At 43.0% G+C, this 19,018-nt stretch overlaps 1 protein-coding gene and 1 long non-coding RNA gene across 4 annotated transcripts in view; both read left to right on the forward strand.

Moving 5' to 3' along the window:
- The window catches only part of MBNL1 (muscleblind like splicing regulator 1), a 99,677-nt gene extending 92,492 nt beyond the window's left edge, over positions 1-7,185 (forward strand). Inside the window, exons 6-7 of one of the 3 annotated variants that reach the window (XR_004841395.1) lie at positions 466-619; positions 7,098-7,185. The gene's annotated coding sequence lies outside the window, so the exon portion shown is untranslated. Of the gene's footprint in view, positions 1-465; positions 620-7,097 lie in introns of those variants that run through there. The other 2 variants (XR_004841396.1, XM_035889983.1) reach the window with 2 other exon arrangements.
- Positions 7,186-10,717: 3,532 nt separating this feature from the next.
- On the forward strand, positions 10,718-15,711 carry LOC118451828. Its single transcript, XR_004841397.1, has 2 exons — positions 10,718-11,035; positions 12,672-15,711. It is a non-coding gene; the product is annotated as an uncharacterized LOC118451828 (long non-coding RNA).
- The last annotated feature ends 3,307 nt before the right edge of the window (positions 15,712-19,018 follow it).

Below are 19,018 nucleotides of genomic sequence, written 5' to 3' on the forward strand. Positions count from 1 at the left end.
GCCCCGGGGGTGCCGGCATGCGGCGCGCGCTCTGCATGCCCGGGCAGGCGCTGGGGCCCAGGGAGTGGGTTGGCGCCAGCAGCCCTGCCATCCGCTCCGGACGGTGACTATTAACATCGCTTCTACGTGTTGATCCTCATGGAGCTAGCAGTGCTGCTTCCCCCTACCCCAATAGCCTCGCTCCTGATTGAAACCCTGAAGCTTTACCGTAGCGTAACATTTACGCCGGTTCCTATAACGTACGGCTCCAACACGTTACCTGTGCCGCTGTAATGGTAGGCTAAAGTAGTGCTCCCTTGTAAATCTTTTACCTCGCCTTTTATTTGGTAGTTAAGTCTGCTATGCTGCTTGCTTGCTCATGGATAAACATGGTGCTGCCTTGTATTTTTGCCTTCTACTGATTTTTCTTTTTTCCTTTCTCTCTTTCCTTTTCTTCTCCCTCCCTTATACCCATCCACCATTCAGGGACTTCCTCAAGCTGTACTTCCCCCATTACCAAAGAGGCCTGCGCTTGAAAAAACCAATGGTGCCACTGCAGTCTTTAACACTGGTATTTTCCAATACCAGCAAGCTCTTGCCAACATGCAGTTACAGCAGCATACAGCCTTTCTCCCACCAGGTAAGTGCTTCTCATTTGCCTTTTTCTGGGGAGGGAGAAGGGGGAAATTCTGGAAAAAAGATGCTAGGAAATAACCATTTGTTCCTGCCAGCAAATGCATAGAGGTATTTGCACGGCGGCCGCTAGTGCCAGGTGCAGGCAGCCTCTCTGCAGGCTGAGACACTGCCGTGCCTGGTGAGACGCGGGCAGAGGAGGTGCTGACTGCAGGAAGGCTGGCTTCTCTCTGCTTCTCTCGGAAGCTGGGTGGGTGTTTTCCAGTCTAATATAAAAATCAGTGTCATGCTCTGTCATCCCAAATCAGAATTTGAAATCTACTCTCTCGTTCCTCTTTTCCTTGATTAACTTCTCTTCATTACACATCTCTTAAGCTGTTGTATTTGTTTCTGTTTGCTGTAAGACCCCTTTGCCTTCATGTGCTTAACAACAGTTGTTCTGAGTCACACACTTGAAGGTTTTGATTTTAATTATGGTGCAGTGATTGTAAAAGGCACAGGCAGGCAGTCTTGCAGATAGGCTAATCATGAACCTACACAAGAAATCAAGGTTCAGGCTTCTACCACTAAAGCCTCGGGGCCGATTTGATCTAAGCAGAACCTAGGTGCATTTGCTTTTATTCAAGAGCGATCAAATCTATACTCGTCCTAGTGTAATTGCTGAGGAATTGATGCCTGTACTATTTACATAAGCAGAAATCCCTCTGAAATAAATGGGACTTCAAGTTGGAATATATGTTTTGGTTCTGCAAACAGCACTTCATGAAAAATTATATATCTAGTATGTCATGCGAATTTACACCTATATTAACACAGCTGAGTTAGTGTTTTTACATGTGAACCCACATTAAAACAGCACTATCATTCTAGGAGGTAAGTGATGAAACGCAGAGGACATTTGGTAAATCTGTACTCAAAATACTGGAGTCTGTGAGGACAGCCCTTCGTAATGCTGACTAGCTGAGGGGAAGGGAGAAAAGAAAATACAACCATTCAATCTTTACCAAAAAAATTTAAGGATTTTATCCCAGTTTTGGTGGGTATGTCCCCAGGTATAATGCCCTTAACCATTCTTTCTTGATGGTACAATCTGGCATACAACCAACATACGTAATTTACATAACACAAAGATCAGTTGCTGCTGTAGTACATTGTAATAACTTACCTAGGTCCCAAAAATGCATCGCAACCACTGAAATATATTAGTAAAAGCTGGTTGCAAAGCTTGTTGGGATCAATAGAAAGACTCTGGTTGAGTAAGCTTTAGGTCAGGTCTCTAGCCCACATCCTAAAATTCAAATAAAAATGCTTGTGCAATCATGGTCATTCCTGTAGATATTAAACAATTTCACAGATTTGTTTTGGCAAAGCATAACTGATGTAGTTAGTAAACCATGCAATTTTCCAGATTCCATTAAATCAGCAAGGGGCTGGATTATTTCTGGAAGTACTTGAGCTTCTTTGAATCATGCGCTTTGTACTTAGAAGCTGGGGTTAAGGTTTGTGTGTGTCAGACCTCACTTGCACTACATCATTGACTGGGATCTTTCACGTTGGCACTTACAACCTACCTCAGCTCTTCCTCTAGCAAATCTATACTGAAACCTACAGGAGTTTGTGCAGTGGTTCTTGATGCTTCATTTGATCTATCTTGACCACTGAAGTTCAGTATATGTTAAACAAGAGGAGTAAAGGATTTTTTAGCATGAGCTACTGTAAGTTATATTTTTATATTTTTCAAATAGCAGCAGTTTGAGCTTTCTAATAATCCAGTCCTTTTCCAAAAGTTAGAAAATTTTACTCACCACCTTGCCCTTCTTAGTTTTCCCCCCTTTAAATTAACTAGTGTCAGCCCTGTTTGTGCATAGTCATCTGGAAATAGAGTTTCTTCGTTAGTCCCTAGGAACCGACAGGACTGCAGGAGTGCACTGGTAGGACACAGCATGCATGCCCTCAGCTCCACTGCCATGGAGCAGAGGCAGGTTAATTCAGCGGGGTCTGAACTAAAGAGACATTTTTCAGGTTCGGACGCCCAAAGTGTAATTACTCACATGTGTTCTTAGTTGCTTCAGCGGCAATTTATGAAAATGAAGGAGGTCTGGAGGGCAGGACACTTGCAGAACCTACATGGTACAGGTGTGTACCCCTATAGAGGATCCTGACAGGACCCTCCTCTCTGTGGGGCACTTCACTCCTGATGCTTCACCCTTGAGAGTTTTCCACTCATGTTCCAGACAAACCCAGAAACCTTTTCTAAATTGTAAGGCTTAATTCTGGTTGCCTGTATGCAAGGGTATATGAAAGCAAATGAAGGCTTGTCCATGCCAGAGGATGGACACTGGTGCTCCAGCACACCATAAATGATTATATTCTCCTAAATACTCATCTCACCACTCTCAAACAGAGCTCCCTCTTTCTTTGCACGGCTCCCCATTGAGGTCTCCCAGAAACCTTGGCTGCTGGAAGCTGTCCCCAGACTGAGAGAAGAGTCTAAAAGATGTTGCAAGAAAGAACTGGGAACACTTGTGGTGTTGGCTAGTTGAAATAAGTGGAGTTAGTCTGCCGAATGAGGAGGCTCTGCACGACTTAATAGGTGTTCACAGCTTGTTTTGGTACTTCAGTCCTGGCTGCCAAATCTTGAAGCCTTGGCAGACACGTGGGCAAACATTTCGCTGGGGGGCTGTGAACTTGCAGAGCACCGGTTACTTGGCGTTCACTACTTCTGCACGTGCTCTTTGTCCTGCAGGAACTGTGAGCTGGCTGGGGTTATGTTTGTACATGCAGATAGAGAGCTCCTGTGTGCAACCAAGTGAAATTCATGCCCTGGTGCTTGTTACCATCCTGTGCCTCAGCTCAGTGTCGCCTCAGTTGTGCTGATACAGCTGTTCCTGGCCTGTGCGTGTAAACTGGGTGACCATACAGTCCTTGAGAAGGGTAATCCTCCAAAAGAAACGAGTCAGGTTTACAGGATACTCCCAGGAGCTGTTGTCCTGATGCACCTGCAAGGGGCAGAATTGCAGCAGGCCGGCTGAACCACGTAGCCAGCAGTGGCGAGGCTTCAGCCACCTCTGCCGTTAAGTTAACGCATTGCATATTTATTTAGTTACTGCAGCTTCGGCTCCAGAGAACTTAACTTGCTCATCATTGGGACTCAGTCAGTGCACAGATGCTTTCCTAAAGCGATGTCAGTGTAAGCACCTTCCTCCACGGGGCTTCTGGGTCTGTGTAAAAACACTGCTCTCCTCCAGAATATTTGGGAGGGAAAGATCAGGCACAACTGTTCACCTCGACAGGAGTGCTTATGCTGTCTGTGATGATATTTTTAATTAGGGTTTAGTAGACTGGACAGAATAAATAGACTGAGGGGAATAATATGAGGGGAAAAAAGAGAAAAAAATGCTTAAAACACCAGTAAACCTAGAATACTTATAAAAATAGCTTTATTCCACTGCAGAACTAATCTGGTTGTGAAGTTATGATCAGTTAACTGAGCACATCCTTGAATTAAAATTCTGCCTTGTGCTGAAAAGCTAGGGAACAATTGAAACTGCGCATTTATTATTCATGCATTCTCATTAGTCAGTCAAAGCTTCGGAAGTCAAGATGGATATTAGGGTCATAGCAAAAATGATTTTTATTACTGGTAAGAGGGTCATACAGCATTATGTCTTCATATTTGCAAGTTATTGCACCCTAGCTAGTATTTTCATTTCTGCCTTATGTTCATTTGCTTCGATTCCCTTTCCAAACTGTGTGCGCTGGTTATAATGTTAATGATGATAACTCAGACTAAAATTTTGAGCTGAAAAACTTTACAAAGAAATTTCAGACTCATTATGAAAATCTAACTCGTCTTTAACATGTAGACCTAATTATGCATGGAATGACATAATATTCCAGATCTAATGAAGTATGTACAACCTTACAAATAGGGCACTTCTGCAGAGAGACAGAACTCAAAAGTTCTTCTGTGTAACCTCATTAACACCATAGAGGTGTCACAAGAGGGACCAAGAAAGCAGTTTTACTTATTGTTTTTACTTTATAGCCAAATTTTGCTCCATTTTTTTTAATCTTGCAAGTGGTCCCATTGACTTCTCCCGTGATCCATGCATGGGCAAGTCAGAAAACCTACCTTTCTTTGTGAATATTTTCGGTCTCTTCCGTGACACAGAAATAGAAGAGTAATTAGGAAACATGATTATGCCCTTTTCTTTGTAGCCTTGCAGATACCGTGATGACAGAGAATAACCTTGTCCCCAGCAGTAATTATACTGACAGCCTTTTTCCCTGCTTAGTTAAATGCTCTTGAGACTGTGCAAGCCACTACAATGCTTGGCACCAGCTAAAACAATTTCCTGTCCCCCTTGTTATGGTCACGTAATATCAAGGAAGCAGCATTGCCATGGCTCTCGCTGGCAGTCTTCTAGACTATGTTTTTATTTCCACTCCAATCTCAGTTCCCAGATTTCAGTTTATTTCAATTTCTGCTGTGTCAGGCATAATTAGCAGTGTTAATAAGTATTATTTGTTACAGAAGAAAGTAAATCGTTTGTTAAAAATGGATACTCTGAAATATCGGTGTATCTTTATCATTTGGGAAGCAAAAATGGAAGATTCTGAGTTCAGTCTGGTGGAAGGCATTTTACTATGTAAAGTAAACAGAGTTACCAGCTTAGTGATAGTTAAAAAATGACACCATAATGTTCCTAAAACCACCATACTGCTGTTGGCTCTCTAGTTGCAGGGCAGAATTCAGCAGGTGCTGGCACTTCAGTTATTTTTGTGTAGCCTAAAGAGAGTTACAGGTTGCGAGCCCAGATGCCAGCAGCTTAAAATACATCCAATAACGTAGTAAAAAATGCTGAACCTATTCCTAGGTGCTGCCATGAGCTGCATGGGAGACTTTAGCTATTCAGTCACTCCTCTGACCTGCATATTAAGTAAACGGACCAGAGGACAGTCAGGATCGCTTCCATTTCACCGGCAGCTCACAGGGGTCATACAGATACAACAAAAGTACTGCACGCCAAATTCCCCTGAGTTTTGCCTATACGTTACCTAAATATTGGAGCAGTCAGACTGCAGCTAATGAACAGTATAGATCAAGTCATTGCTCTGCGAGGAGTCATTGCTCCAGCCCATCCGAGAGGGGCCCCAGCTGAGAAAAGGCTGCCCTAGCAGGAGGAGAGAGCCTCGCTTGCCTCCTCTGGCCGTCTGTCTTCCCTGGGCAGAGCAAGCCTTGCGCCCCGCTTCCCCAGCAGCAGCAGGGAGAGGGCACAATGGTGCTGGTCCCCCGCTCCCGCTACTCCCTGTGTCCCGCTGTGCTAGCAGGGGTGGATCTCAGGTACCTGTAGGCAGGTGCAACTTCAAAGTGCTGTAATCTGAGGAAACTGGGGTAAAGACTATTACAAAGCTTATGTCAAAAGGCAAAAAGATGTAAGACTAAAAGAGTTTTAAAATAAAGCTAAAGAAATTTTTCCTAGCCATGCTAATATCCCATGGTGCTACAAAGGCACGATATACCAGCACACAGTTCAACCAGCTCTTTCCCCTTCACTGAAGACTAGTTCTAATGGATCACTGTGCTATTGTATGGTTTGATTGTGCTGACAGTTACATGCCACTGTTCCCATAATAACAATTTTTCTTCTTTGTTCAAATGAAATTTTCTAATTACACGTGTGATGGGTTGTTTTAATTCTTTTCCCTTTCCAAATCCACCTTCCTGTTGCAATGCATGATGGGCAGGCTCAATATTGTGCATGACACCCGCTACAAGTGTTGGTAGGTGCCAGCTTTGTTTCTTGATTATCTTAAACCTGTGGTGCAGCTCACGGACCCTCAAAATCCACTGCTAGATTTTAACTTACAGCTCTTGTGCCAATCCATCTCCCTTAGCCTCCTGCACTAACACCTGTCAATTAAATGCAGTTGTTTTATTTAATTGACATGGACACATAGACGTTGTTAATTTTGTATAGCAGTTGTTTGAATTGCACATTGTTCCTTGGTGGATTTTGATTGGACTATGAGTTCCAGTGTTTAGAAACTATCTTGTGTTAAATAAAGACTGTATCATACTATAGCCACGTAGACGTATACTGTCCTTCAACAAGATTAATTTTTGTTTGCAGTAAATATTTGGGTTGAATTCTTAAAAGACAAAAATTTGTAAATATAAAGGCGTTTAAAAAGTCTTCTGTTGATTTTTGTATTGAAATGGTTAAGCTTGTTTGTGTCGATTTTCTTGATTTGATGGTAACAAGCATTTTCCCCTTTTTTTCTCTTTCATTTCCCTCCCCTCTTTCTCCCTGGAATGTTGTCCTGCTTTGCACTGTGATTGCATGTCACGCGCTGGCAATGATGTCTCGGGCTTTTTGCTGTGATAAATACCATGCTCAATTATCCTACCACATGTCGCTCTGGTTCCCATACTGCTACACTCTTCTGTATGTTTGCTTATATGATTTTCCTTCCGAAAGTTCCCATGGTGCACGGTGCTACGCCAGCCACTGTGTCTGCAGCAACAACATCTGCCACAAGTGTTCCCTTCGCTGCAACAGCCACAGCCAACCAGGTTTGCTAATTTACAGCTTTGTTCCTTACAGACAACTTGAAATCGGTGCTTTTAATGAGCATGGGGGTTTTGATTTTACCTCTTGTTGGCCTACACATTCTCTCTAAGACCTGCAGCATAGCTTAATAAGCCTTTATCCATGCTCAAAAGGTGCTGCAGTTCCATTTCTGATGCTAAAAATAATTGATAATAGAGTTTCTGACTCAGTCTTAACATTTATGGGCCGTGCTGCTTATTTCTGCTCTCAGAGATGTAAAGAGAAAGGGATAATACATGGAACCCATTATTTATTTCTATTTCTGTGAAGCCGACAGTTCCTTTTAGTGCAGAACTCCAGTGAAAGCCAGTAAAACCTTTGTGCAGAGAGGTTGCAGGATCAGAATTTTAACAGTCTGAATTGAGGAGTCTGAACGTGTTCTGACTCTCCTCTTCCAGGAGCAAAACAAAAACGTTTGAGCATGGGCCACACAGAAACTTCTTTTAAACCTTTTTTTCAGCTTGTGGTTCTGCTGGAAAAGGCCGATTACTCGTTGCGGTAGACAGACGTCAGTTAAGAAAATGTCCATTAGTGTCTGGTTTTATTTCTAAATAGCTACCCCGATTGCTGCCGTGTTTGGATGTATTTCAGGAATGAAAGAATAGTGCTGTACTAAATAAGTGATTAAAAGTCCTCCCTGAAAAGGTAGAAACTATGCTCCAGAGAGGATTACCAGGGCCCAGAGAAGCTGCACCTGAGAACAGAACACAGCCTGTTGGTTTTATCTAGCTGGGTTGTCAAAAATGCAGATTTCTGTAGTACACCTTTCAGCTGAAAGTGCAACGGCAAAAACTTTTAAAAGGCCCTTTTCTTTCTCTTACAAAAACAAATGATTTTTTGAGATTTACTAGGAAGTTAGACTTGCCTTATGAAACCATCAGGTCTGGTCTAATATGCAGGTATTACTCTTGACTCAGTGGGAATGACACACTTGCCTTTTCTAAAAGGGAACTAAACATTTGCTTTGGCGTTTTGCAGGTGTGGTTCTGCACGTGGAACTAATTCTGAGGATAAATGTCAGTTTCTAAGGCAGGCTCACCTTACATGCTCGGCTCCCAAATTCATTAGAGCTAACTCCTTCAACAATTTCAAAATCCCGTCGTAAAGTTGTCAGGTTTGCAGCTGCAGTTGGACATTAAGCAGCAATACCCGTGCCCTGCTGCACCTGCACCTCTGTGCTTGGGGCGGATGGCGCCGGCCCTGCGGAGCCAGGAGCCCCCAGCCTCGCTGCAGCACATTGGGCGCTGCGCTGCCATTGAGGGTACCACGTGCTGCAGGCTCTCGCAGGATTAAATCCAGAGTCTTTGGCTTTGAGCCTTTCCACCTTTGCCTGTTGAGCACTACCATTTTGTACTGCGCCCAGCTGTACGTTCTTTGTTAACCTGTCTGCTTACTGACCTCTCAAAAATATTATTCCAAAAATTATCCTGTTGCAGTGACATATAGGCATGCACATCCTGAGTCTCAAAAGGGAACTGGATATTTTACAATTCCAAAAAATACTCAGGTTAGTCTGCTTAGCAAGTAGCACTTCGTGCTCTCGAGTAGTGTTTGCTGAGTGACCATGTCACTCACGGATTTAAACCACCGTAAGAATTACTTTGTGTTTTGAAAAGCTAGTTTATAGGTATGACTACCTCTGCATACGTGTCACTTAAGCAAGCAACCACTTGTATGCCCAAAGTTTCCTAATATTGTAATTTATTGCACCATACCATTAATTTAAGTGTCTCTGTATCCTCCATAAGTCCAGAGAGTTGTGAGAACAAGCCAAGCCACAGAAAAACACCATTATTTTTTAAAATCATCTCTGTCTAAATAACCATGCACTTTCCCAAATAGATTACAGGGAAACTTTCTGTTGTAGAATCTGATCATTTCATGCATATCCTCCCTGGAGCCTCATAACATACTTAGTAAAGTACTGCAGCCAAACCTCGATATATACATATATAACGAATATATGTATATACTATGTGAGCAATGCTGAAATTATTTAATGCCACACGATGCAATGTGCATGCATGCCAAAAGTCTTAAGATCTGGCCCTTCATCTTCATTGACTGGTGTTGAAGGTCCTTGGTATGTTCCGACAGCACTATCCCTGATGCTTCTACACAGTTGGGTGCAACAGCCTGTCCTGCAGCAGTAGAAAAAAATGGTATGAGAAGCTTCATTATGCTTGAAGCACATTTCTGTACAAGTTGGCAATGTTGTAGAGTTGTGTGGAGTTGCTAGGGGAGGAGAGGGCACAAGGGGTGGAAAAACCGACACCAAGACCTGTAATGATTTAGTTAAGAGGAAACCTCCCTGTTCCCTTTCTTGTGCAGATTAACAGGTCAGCCTTCCTATCCACTAGGAAAAAAAGTCTTTTCAAGTGCAGCAGCCATTTGGGATGCTACAAATCGATTTTGTGTCATACGCTCCAGCATGTTTCCCTGTACACGGGCGCATCTATTTGCCCCCTCCAGCCGGACTTCTGGTCCTGTCTGTAGTGCAGGGCTGCTCATGGTTCCTCCAACACCTGCATGCTTTAGCGTTGTCCCTTCTCAAGGGCCTGACCTGCGAGGCCCGTTTGGGCTCGCTCTCATAGACTTCAGCCTGTCCCCTGCACACAGAGGGTGGGACCCAAGGATGGGATGTAGAATATGAGTTTATTTGTACTGCTGGTAATCTACTCTGATTTTAATTATTTTATTTTTTTTTTAAATGGGAAGCTGAGTTGATGGGGCACTTCAAGAGAGCCCTGTGGTGAATTCTGTTTACGCAAATGAACATTTTGAGAATTGTTTCACTGCTCTGGGGAGTCTCAGCTTTTCAGCTGATCCACTGTGATGCCCGCAGCGGCCGTAGGAAGAGCAGGCAGCTCTTCTCAACAGGGGATTTTCACCAGCCGTGAAAATCAAGCTCGGGACATCTTAGGTTTGGCATTCAAAAACCAAGACAGTGAAAGCAGTGAACACTTCACAAAATCAGACTGAACAAGGCCACTGTAGAATTTATCATTTTAAATGATACACCGAAAGCACAGAATTTTGTGTAGGCCAACAAAAAGGGCTATCTATTTTCAATTACTGCACTGCATGACTTTTGTAGATTTTAACTTCTCTTATTTCCTAAACAACCAATAATATTTATATTTGTCAAGTAGTACTTAACATGACATTTTCCAGTTTTAAGTTGCTACTGTAGCACTTCAGTTGACTTTAACTTACAGTTACAATATAAAATCCACCAACTCACAGCTGATCCTCACTTTTCCAAACTTATGTTCTATAGCAAAATGCTGTGTTTCTGGGTTGGCTCATTGCACATGTTATTCATTGTTTACATTTTTTACCTATAGATACCCATAATATCTGCCGAACATCTGACTAGCCACAAGTATGTTACACAGATGTAGACATTTTGTCATCAAACAGTAAGTTCCCAATGCCTTGTTGCTCTATTTTCAATTACTGCACTGCATGACTTTTGTAGATTTTAACTTCTCTTATTTCCTAAACAACCAATAATATTTATATTTGTCAAGTAGTACTTAACATGACATTTTCCAGTTTTAAGTTGCTACTGTAGCACTTCAGTTGACTTTAACTTACAGTTACAATATAAAATCCACCAACTCACAGCTGATCCTCACTTTTCCAAACTTATGTTCTATAGCAAAATGCTGTGTTTCTGGGTTGGCTCATTGCACATGTTATTCATTGTTTACATTTTTTACCTATAGATACCCATAATATCTGCCGAACATCTGACTAGCCACAAGTATGTTACACAGATGTAGACATTTTGTCATCAAACAGTAAGTTCCCAATGCCTTGTTGCTTGCAGTTTTCTTACCTATATATGTGCATAATTTGTCTTTTTCAGGGACAGAATGTTTTTTATTTTCTTTCTAAGAAAACTAATAAAAATACGGGGGGAGAGGCTCTGAATTCCACTGACATGCCATTCTGCTCTGAGTGGAGATCCCGTAGTTAGCAGGGACCACCTCAGCTAGTGTGTCAGACCAGATGTTGGTATTAGTTTGTACATATAGAAGGAACATATTATACACGTGGATAAACTTCTGAATGGCAAAATCAGAGAGTCTAAAACTACAGTTTTATGTTTTGTTTATAAAGGATGATGGCTCTAGCACTGATGTGAGTCAGGTCTAAGGGGGGGGGGGGGGGGGGGGGGCTGGTGGGGGGCGGGGAGGGGGGTTGGGGGGGGGGGGGGGGGGGGGGGTGTGCGGTTATGTTAAGCTGTCTTTAGAAAGAATTAAACCTCCAAATTTGGAAAGCCAGCATCTCTGAAAATACAGATCTAGTCGTCTGCCTAGCTGAAGCCTGATTTCTCTTCAACACAACTTGTCAGGTTACGACGGGTGATAGGGCAAGGAGAGGTCCCACGGTGCAGGCGCAGTTCATACCTGCATTCTGTTGGTGTGAACGGCGATTGCAGTGTGTGTCAGTTTTTCATACTGTAACCTTTCATCCCACAAAGTCTGAAATTTAGGTTTCTGTGCCTAAGCTTGAGACATTTTTTCCCCTGTATCTTTGTATGAGTATGCTGTAGTTTCCAGTCTGTCACTAAATTGCCTGTTGTCATTAAGGCCACCCGCAGCACGTCACCTCCCCTAGGACAGCTTGTCATTTGTACTACCTTTCTCTCCCTTGCACTCCATTTCTGTTCTGTTTTTTGTTGAATGGTTCAGGCGTAATGGAATTATCACTTAGGGTGAGGATTAACTGATTTGCCACAGTGGGTTTATAATAATAGTTATTCCTTTCCGCTTAGCATAAACATTTGTACGTTGCTTAAGTGACTCAGGTGGGTTGTCTCTGGTCTGCAGCCTAAGCTTGCTTCCCTCCACAGTCAGCTGAGACTGGGGTGTCCCCATTTTAGGGACTGTCTGGAGGTGGAGGAGGAATCACTCTCTAGAGGTGTGATAGACAATAGAGACCAGGAAAATAGCTACACTGGATGGGCAGTTAAGTAAGAAAAATGACCTTGGGAGCATAGGACCTGGATTTCTAAGGCTGTTTAGGTGCTTCCCAGATACTGGTTGGGCTCCCAGGTTTTGCAGAGCAGCGGCAGCAGGGCCTGGGAAGAGAGAGGAGCCCAAGGCTGCTGCACACAGCGCTTTGTGGGGAGCTGACTCCCAGGGTCTGGGCTCTGGAAACTCTCCCCCGGATTCTGATCCTTTGTCTGGGGGCTCGGGAAAGCAGGAGGCCAGTGTGTTGTGCGCTTTTATTGCTGTAGAAATTGGGTGTAAAGTGAACCTCTGCTGCAGGAATGTTACTGAAGGGAAATCCTGCGGGGTTTGGGCACAAGCTTCCCCGATACTTGGTGGCAGATTTCGCTGCTGCAAATGCAAAGTTTGAGCTGATGTGGCGCTAACAAGAAGTTATGACAGTGTTGAAAATGCTTTATCTTTTTTTTTTCCTTTCTAGATCATAACTAAAGAGAAAAGGACAGTGTGTTTGGGTTGAGAAGAGGACAAGCTCATTAGCCATAATGTATATACTATCAAGCAACACTCGGAAACTCCCTCAGCAGTAAGACATCCACACATTGCATGTTAACGAGATGAAACAAGAACTTGGAAATCCACTGCACACTGTTGCCTATATACTTTGTACATTTAATTGATATTTGTGCTGAGGTGATCTTATTGTCTAAAAACTACAACATTGTCTATCTTTTCTAGCACAGAAGTATGCATATGGATTTGAATATGCATATGTAGTCTATTTCCTACATAATCATGTATGTCACCTTGAAAAGACAGACGATGATGTAACCATAAATCTATTATGTATTGGTACGTCTGTAGACCAAGATATAATTTTTTAAAGTAAGTTTATTTCTTTCAAGGTTTACAAATAACAAAGGTGCACCTTGTATTTAAAATTGCCATTATAGATGAGAGCGTGCATGCACAGTAATTTTTGTTTAAGAGTAATATTTTTAATGTAATAGATTGTAAGAAGTGGTAAGAGAGGTATCTGACAGAGATGAATGTGCCAAGCAAAACCACAACTGTGTATATTTTAAAGCACATCAATGGCTTTAAATACCATGTTGTTAAGGATTCTCATGAAGTGCCATAGACTGTACATCTGTTTAGAGTATTATTTCTGCAGTGTTATTTTCAGAACCACGTTTTCACTTACTTTATTAGTACTAATCAGTCAAAGGGCACCATTCTGTTTCAAACCAAAGCTGTCTCAGAAATGGCCAACGATTCCTTACAGTAACAGTAGACAGCACAAGGAAGATACTCTAGCCGTACAAATTAACCCATACTGGACATATATATAAACTATTTTAAGGCATCGTAGTGTAATATTTATGCATATTTTACTGTATAACGTGATATATGAAAGGGAAAAGCCATTTCTGAGACACAGTAACAAATGTTTGAGGAACTTCTTTTGCTTCTATTTATAGCCTCTGTCGAAAGTCAAAAGGACTATAAATGTTTTGCAGAGATGGGTTTCACTTTTACTTCATCAAAGTCACGCTTTACACGGTGACTCTAAACAAAGACGAAAGAAGCACTGACATCAGATGCATGACAAACCAAAATATGAAAAAATGGAGATGTTAATTAGCATAGAAATTGGGTGGGTTAAATACTTGGGTGAGTTTTATATGTGATTTTTTTTGTTCAGATTAACTGCTTATAGCCTTAGAAAGCCTTTACAAAATAAAAACAAAAAAATAGATGTGCATTCAAGTTTTAAGAATGGATTCATCCAAAGGAATTCCTTTTTGTGGTTTGGATGTTGCAGCTAGTAAAGGATATTTTTGCTCTGTTCAGCAAAGTGCTGAAGTGGGGGCCAGGTCACTGGTAGCGTAGCGTGGAGTGGAAGAAGCGCGAGTTCGGTTGTAGAACTCTCCATACTTCCAAGTTTACTGCGAGTTTTTATGCTTGAGAGAGATGCTTTATAGTATAAGAATGATGTGTTGATTTTACTGATTGTACTGTACATCTATTAAAGCCTTAGATTATTACATTACGGGTTAAAACCCATACCAATGTAATTTCAATCGTGTTAAGAAAGTATAGGTGACTTCACATGTTATTGTAGTTACTTAACATTATAGAATATTACTTATTTTTTTCTTGTTAAAAGTGTAGTTTTTATTTCTTACATTTATTAGATTGTTTTCATTTTCTATTACCAGTTGAATACCATTTCAGTTTATAGAATTTTGTTTTATTAGAGTTTACTGATGACTTTTTCAAAATACAAAAAAAAAAAGTAGTTTTCTTCATAACATACTCAGTTTTGAATTTACATGTAGTGTCATATGAGTATTCGTATTATTGTTAACTAAATGATTTATATTTTACTGATTTAATATTACAATGTAAGAATGTCAGTCATTGTTAGTTCTTGTCTAGTTTTCATTAAAAGAACAAAGATCTTTTATATGGATATCTTATAATTATATAATCATTGCTAAGTAAGAAGTTAAGTTGTTGCTATCGCAACAATCCTGGCAGACAATTGAGTAATATTTTGATGATTTATTTTGTTTGTAATTAGTTATTATGAGAAAATCTAGTTCCTAGATATTAGAATAAAATTTATTTTCTACTGTATCCATTTCAAATGTTAAAATATTGTTTAAATATTTTTTGAAATCCCTGAATATCAGGCCTTGTTATAAATAAGCTGCATAATCAATAGATCAAGGGACTTTTTGTTGATAATCCAAATACTCAAAGTTTACGTAACAAGAATTATAGTGTGTGTGTGCAAACTCTTGAGGGTTGATTATGCTGCAGTTAGCATGTGGGAACGTATAGAGAGAAGGTTGACTTTTTGCACTTCTGTATATAGTCAAAAAAGAGAGAAACCTGTATAATAGTAAGATCTTATTTTGAATAAAAATGTCTATAATTACAAGGAGTTTTGTTAAGGCTAATAAAATGACAGGCTGAACAAAATTGCTTGCAAAAGTGGCACAGAGTTAGCACTCCATACCCCTTCAAAAAAGTTGCTTTGCTTTATGTGGACAGCTTGTAGTTTGCCAGGATTTTTTCAGCTGGAAAGATATGCCATCCTTCCAAGATCTCATGACTGACAAAAGCTCCACTGGTTCAAATCTGCCTGAAAATCATTAATAAAGAAAAAAAGAAAAAAAAAAAGAAAAAAAAAGTAAAAAAAGCAGGTACTTCAAACCATCAAGGTGAAATCATGGATCAAATATTCCGTACATTATTCAAAAACTACTGCATGTTTAAAGTATCAGAAAAATATATTAAAGATATATGCTATTCAATCCAGTTTCTGACAATTTCAGTGGTTTATTGTTCACAAAAAAAGATTCTTCAAAACAAATACTGACTTTCACAAAAGAGTTAAATCATGAACAGGCAAACCAAACAGCACACCGTAGCTGTAGTTGTTATGTGATTATTTTTTATTGCTGTAGTGGTCCTGTTCTTTTAGCAGGTGAAAAGGAAAAAAAAAAAAACCCAAACCCTGGGAAATTTTACCGTTTTAATGGAAAGCGTTCGAGAAACCTTGTCATTGTATAAGCCAAAGCTGGGAAGAAAAAGCGATTAGGCCATTACTTGATCTGATCTCTCCAGTACTCACACTGAATAATTAATGAAGTTGCACTTAACTTGCAACCCCGCGACTTTCATCTGCTGAAAGGACAGATGTGCTTGGTTTTACTATTATGTAATCACAGACTTACTTTTCGCTTGTAGTTGCTCCAAATTATGTACTCTGTCCTGGGCTGCAATTTGTTTTTATGCTTATTTTATTATTACTGCTATAGTTGACCTTGCTGTATGGAAAAAAATAAAGTGAAATTGCCCTAATAAAAATTCTCTTTCTTAATTATGTTTTTCTATTATCAGGTCCAAAACTGCACCCCTTTCTTTGGTACACATTCGTTCTTCATTTTATCCGCCTGTTCGTTTGACTGAAGGGATATAATTTATTTGTGGAAAACCCCCTACATGCTGCTATGGGGTTTTTTCCTTCACCAGTGTGTTAAATGCACAGGATGTATATATTAAGGAGGCTAAGTATACATGATATTATTGTGAAATCCGGAGGATATATAGAAAGCAACAGGATACCATAGATCCAGAGCAAGCTGTTGTTACCCTCTTGTGGCCACACTTCCAAGTGCAGGGAAAAGAAGGGGACCCTCGACATCTGCCTGCCCCGGTTTTGGTGCCCGCAGCGGGCATACGGGGGTGCGGCGAGGCGGTGGCTGACGTTAGAGGGAGCCCCGTTTCCACGCGTTGCTGTTGCTTGATCGGTCTCACACGATTCACTCTGATAATGAAAATTATTGACCAAAAAATCCCAGGCTTAATTTGGAAAAGGAAACGCGTCGGAACACTTGTTTTCTACCAGGATTTCGGGTGTCGCCTGTGTAGTGCAGTCTGAGAGACCTCGCAGGATTTCACAATCGCCTCGCGGCGTTTCAAAGGCCGGTTTGATTTCATTTCTCAGTGCATCAGGACGCCTCATTCCTATCAGCGCACCACCCACCCTCATTTGCACTGCGCTCGCGTCGATACTTGCGATGACACCAGCATTTTAATTTGTTGTTGCATTTAGCTTCCAAGTTAAAAAATAGTGTGTCAAGCAGTGCAAATGTTCTAAATTAGCAAAAATAACACGACTCTACGTTCCTCTCTAACCAACAGTTAGACCATTACCCACGGAGGTTCCCGTGGTTAATCAGACGGCTCCGACAGCTGCTATGGGTTAGTGCTCCCGCCACCAGGAGGCTGCTTGGTGGCCCCACGGGAGGTTGGTGTCACACAGGACCCTCCGCCGCAGCCGGGTCAGGTCTGTCCCATCGCACCCGGGCAGTGCCAGGGGGGCTCAGGCCGCAGCCACTGGTAAGCGGGTACCGGGCAGCAGCTCTGCTCGCAGCAGGGATCTTGCCGGAGAGGGGACAAAACATAAAACTGCTCAGATGCTGAGGAGAGCCACGAGAAGGAGCTCCTGGCAAAGCAGCGCCTGCGGCCCGGGAATTCCACGGCCATGGCACCTCGCCGGCCAGGGCTGCAGTGGTAACAACTGCAGCAGCACTAACAACTGTTGTAGTTGTTACAAACCAAATAAAAGAATTTTGTTCAAAGGGATCCACGTGTGTCTGCAGCCGAGCTGCTTTCTGAAACGAGGAAAGGATTCTCAGCCTGTGGGGAAGGAGAGCAGAAACCTGAAAAGGAGTTTTAATTGCCTTTGTGGGATTTGTGATGAGAACAGGGAATGGCATCAGGAAGGAGACAGTAATTCTGAGGGTCGTCTTGCATCCAGATATTAGTTGTAATTAAAAAAGCCTATTTCCTGCCCAAACAGAGCTAATCACACCACTTTCTGTGGTCCCGGCAGTGGCATCACAGGATGCCCTGGTGCCCCACGCTGGCTGCCAGTGCAGCCTTGGCGCTGGGTCCGGCAGCACCCAGGGACACAGGGCAAGCCGTGGGGCTGGGGAGAGCGGCGCAGCCGGCCTGCATGCCCACCGCGCCGTGCCGTGGGATGCAGCGACCCATCACGGCATCAGCTCCTGCAGCCCCCAGGGTGCTGGGAAAGCAGGTTCGGAGAATTGCACAGGTGCCTGTGGTGGTGCTGAGTGGCCCTGGGGGGCATGGGCATGATGGGGCTCAGCTGGGGGCAAAGGGCTGGAGGCAGCAGGGCAGTGCTGGAGGGAGCTGAGGGCCTCTGGGTGTGCAGGTAGGAGCTGCTTGCTGTTGGTGGCTGGGGTGGGCATGGCTTGGGGGCCCTGGGGGGGAGGTGTTCCAGGAGATGGCTCATCTACAGCTTCAGGAGGACACTAGCGCTGAGGGAGACCTTGCCCTGGTGCTTGCACAGTGCTGGCTGAGGTGTCCTCACCAGGTCAGCCTGGCCAAGGTCCAGCCCAACTCACCTGGTTTCTGGTTAATGGTGCAGAACGGTGGTGGGGCTGCAGTGCCGTGGGATTCCCCTTGGGTTTATGCCTCTGTCATGGCTCTGAGAGCGGGTGATCAAAGTGCAGGATGGTAACGGGCCCTTGATGCTGCTTTTAAGGAGTTAAGGTGCCCAAGGTGGTGGGGCCTTCCATGGGGGCCTGCCTGCAGCGTAGGTGCACCCCCCTCAAAATGCTTTCCAGCATATTGCTGCGCAGCACTGTCGGGTGTTGGAAAGGCATGGCTGAAAGCCCCCAGCGCAGCTGCTGTAACTGGTGTTACTGATGGCTGGTGGTGTGGGGAAGCCCTGCCGGGGGTGGGATGGCTGGTGAGAGCAATGGGACCTCGTGGTGCTCCCACAAAAGCTCCGTCTGGTGAAGGAGCTGTGCCATGTGCCGGAGGAGACCCGAGTGCCACGCGCGGCGTTCGTGGCAGGGTGCCCTGCACTGGGTGCCCGCTGCCTGCAGCCCCTGGGGCTGGGGGGAGGTGGGAACGTTGCTCTCGAAGTCAGTGCGCTGGTTTTTATGGAGTTGGCGAAGGCGTTAGAAGGTGCGTTATCCTTGTGCTAATAAACCACAGGAGGAAATGAGTCACAACGCTATTTCAGGAATCACAGGGAATAAAAACGCAGTTGCTCCCAAGCACCCTGAAAGTGCGCCGGGGGTACAGCCGAACAACATTCATCAGCTAGATATTCTCAGTACCTAAAAATAGCCCCTTTGGAGTCTTTTACCCATCACAGGAATTTAACAAGCTTGCTGTGGCATATATTGGCAATTACCTGGCACCAACAGGGAAACATTCAATTAAATAATGGCAAGAGAAGAGGGAAAATTATGAGATGGGAAAAGACAGGTTATG

This window comes from Egretta garzetta, unplaced genomic scaffold (genome assembly GCF_000687185.1).
Source record: "Egretta garzetta isolate BGI_Z169 unplaced genomic scaffold, ASM68718v1 scaffold172, whole genome shotgun sequence".
In the NCBI taxonomy this organism is placed as follows: domain Eukaryota; kingdom Metazoa; phylum Chordata; class Aves; order Pelecaniformes; family Ardeidae; genus Egretta; species Egretta garzetta.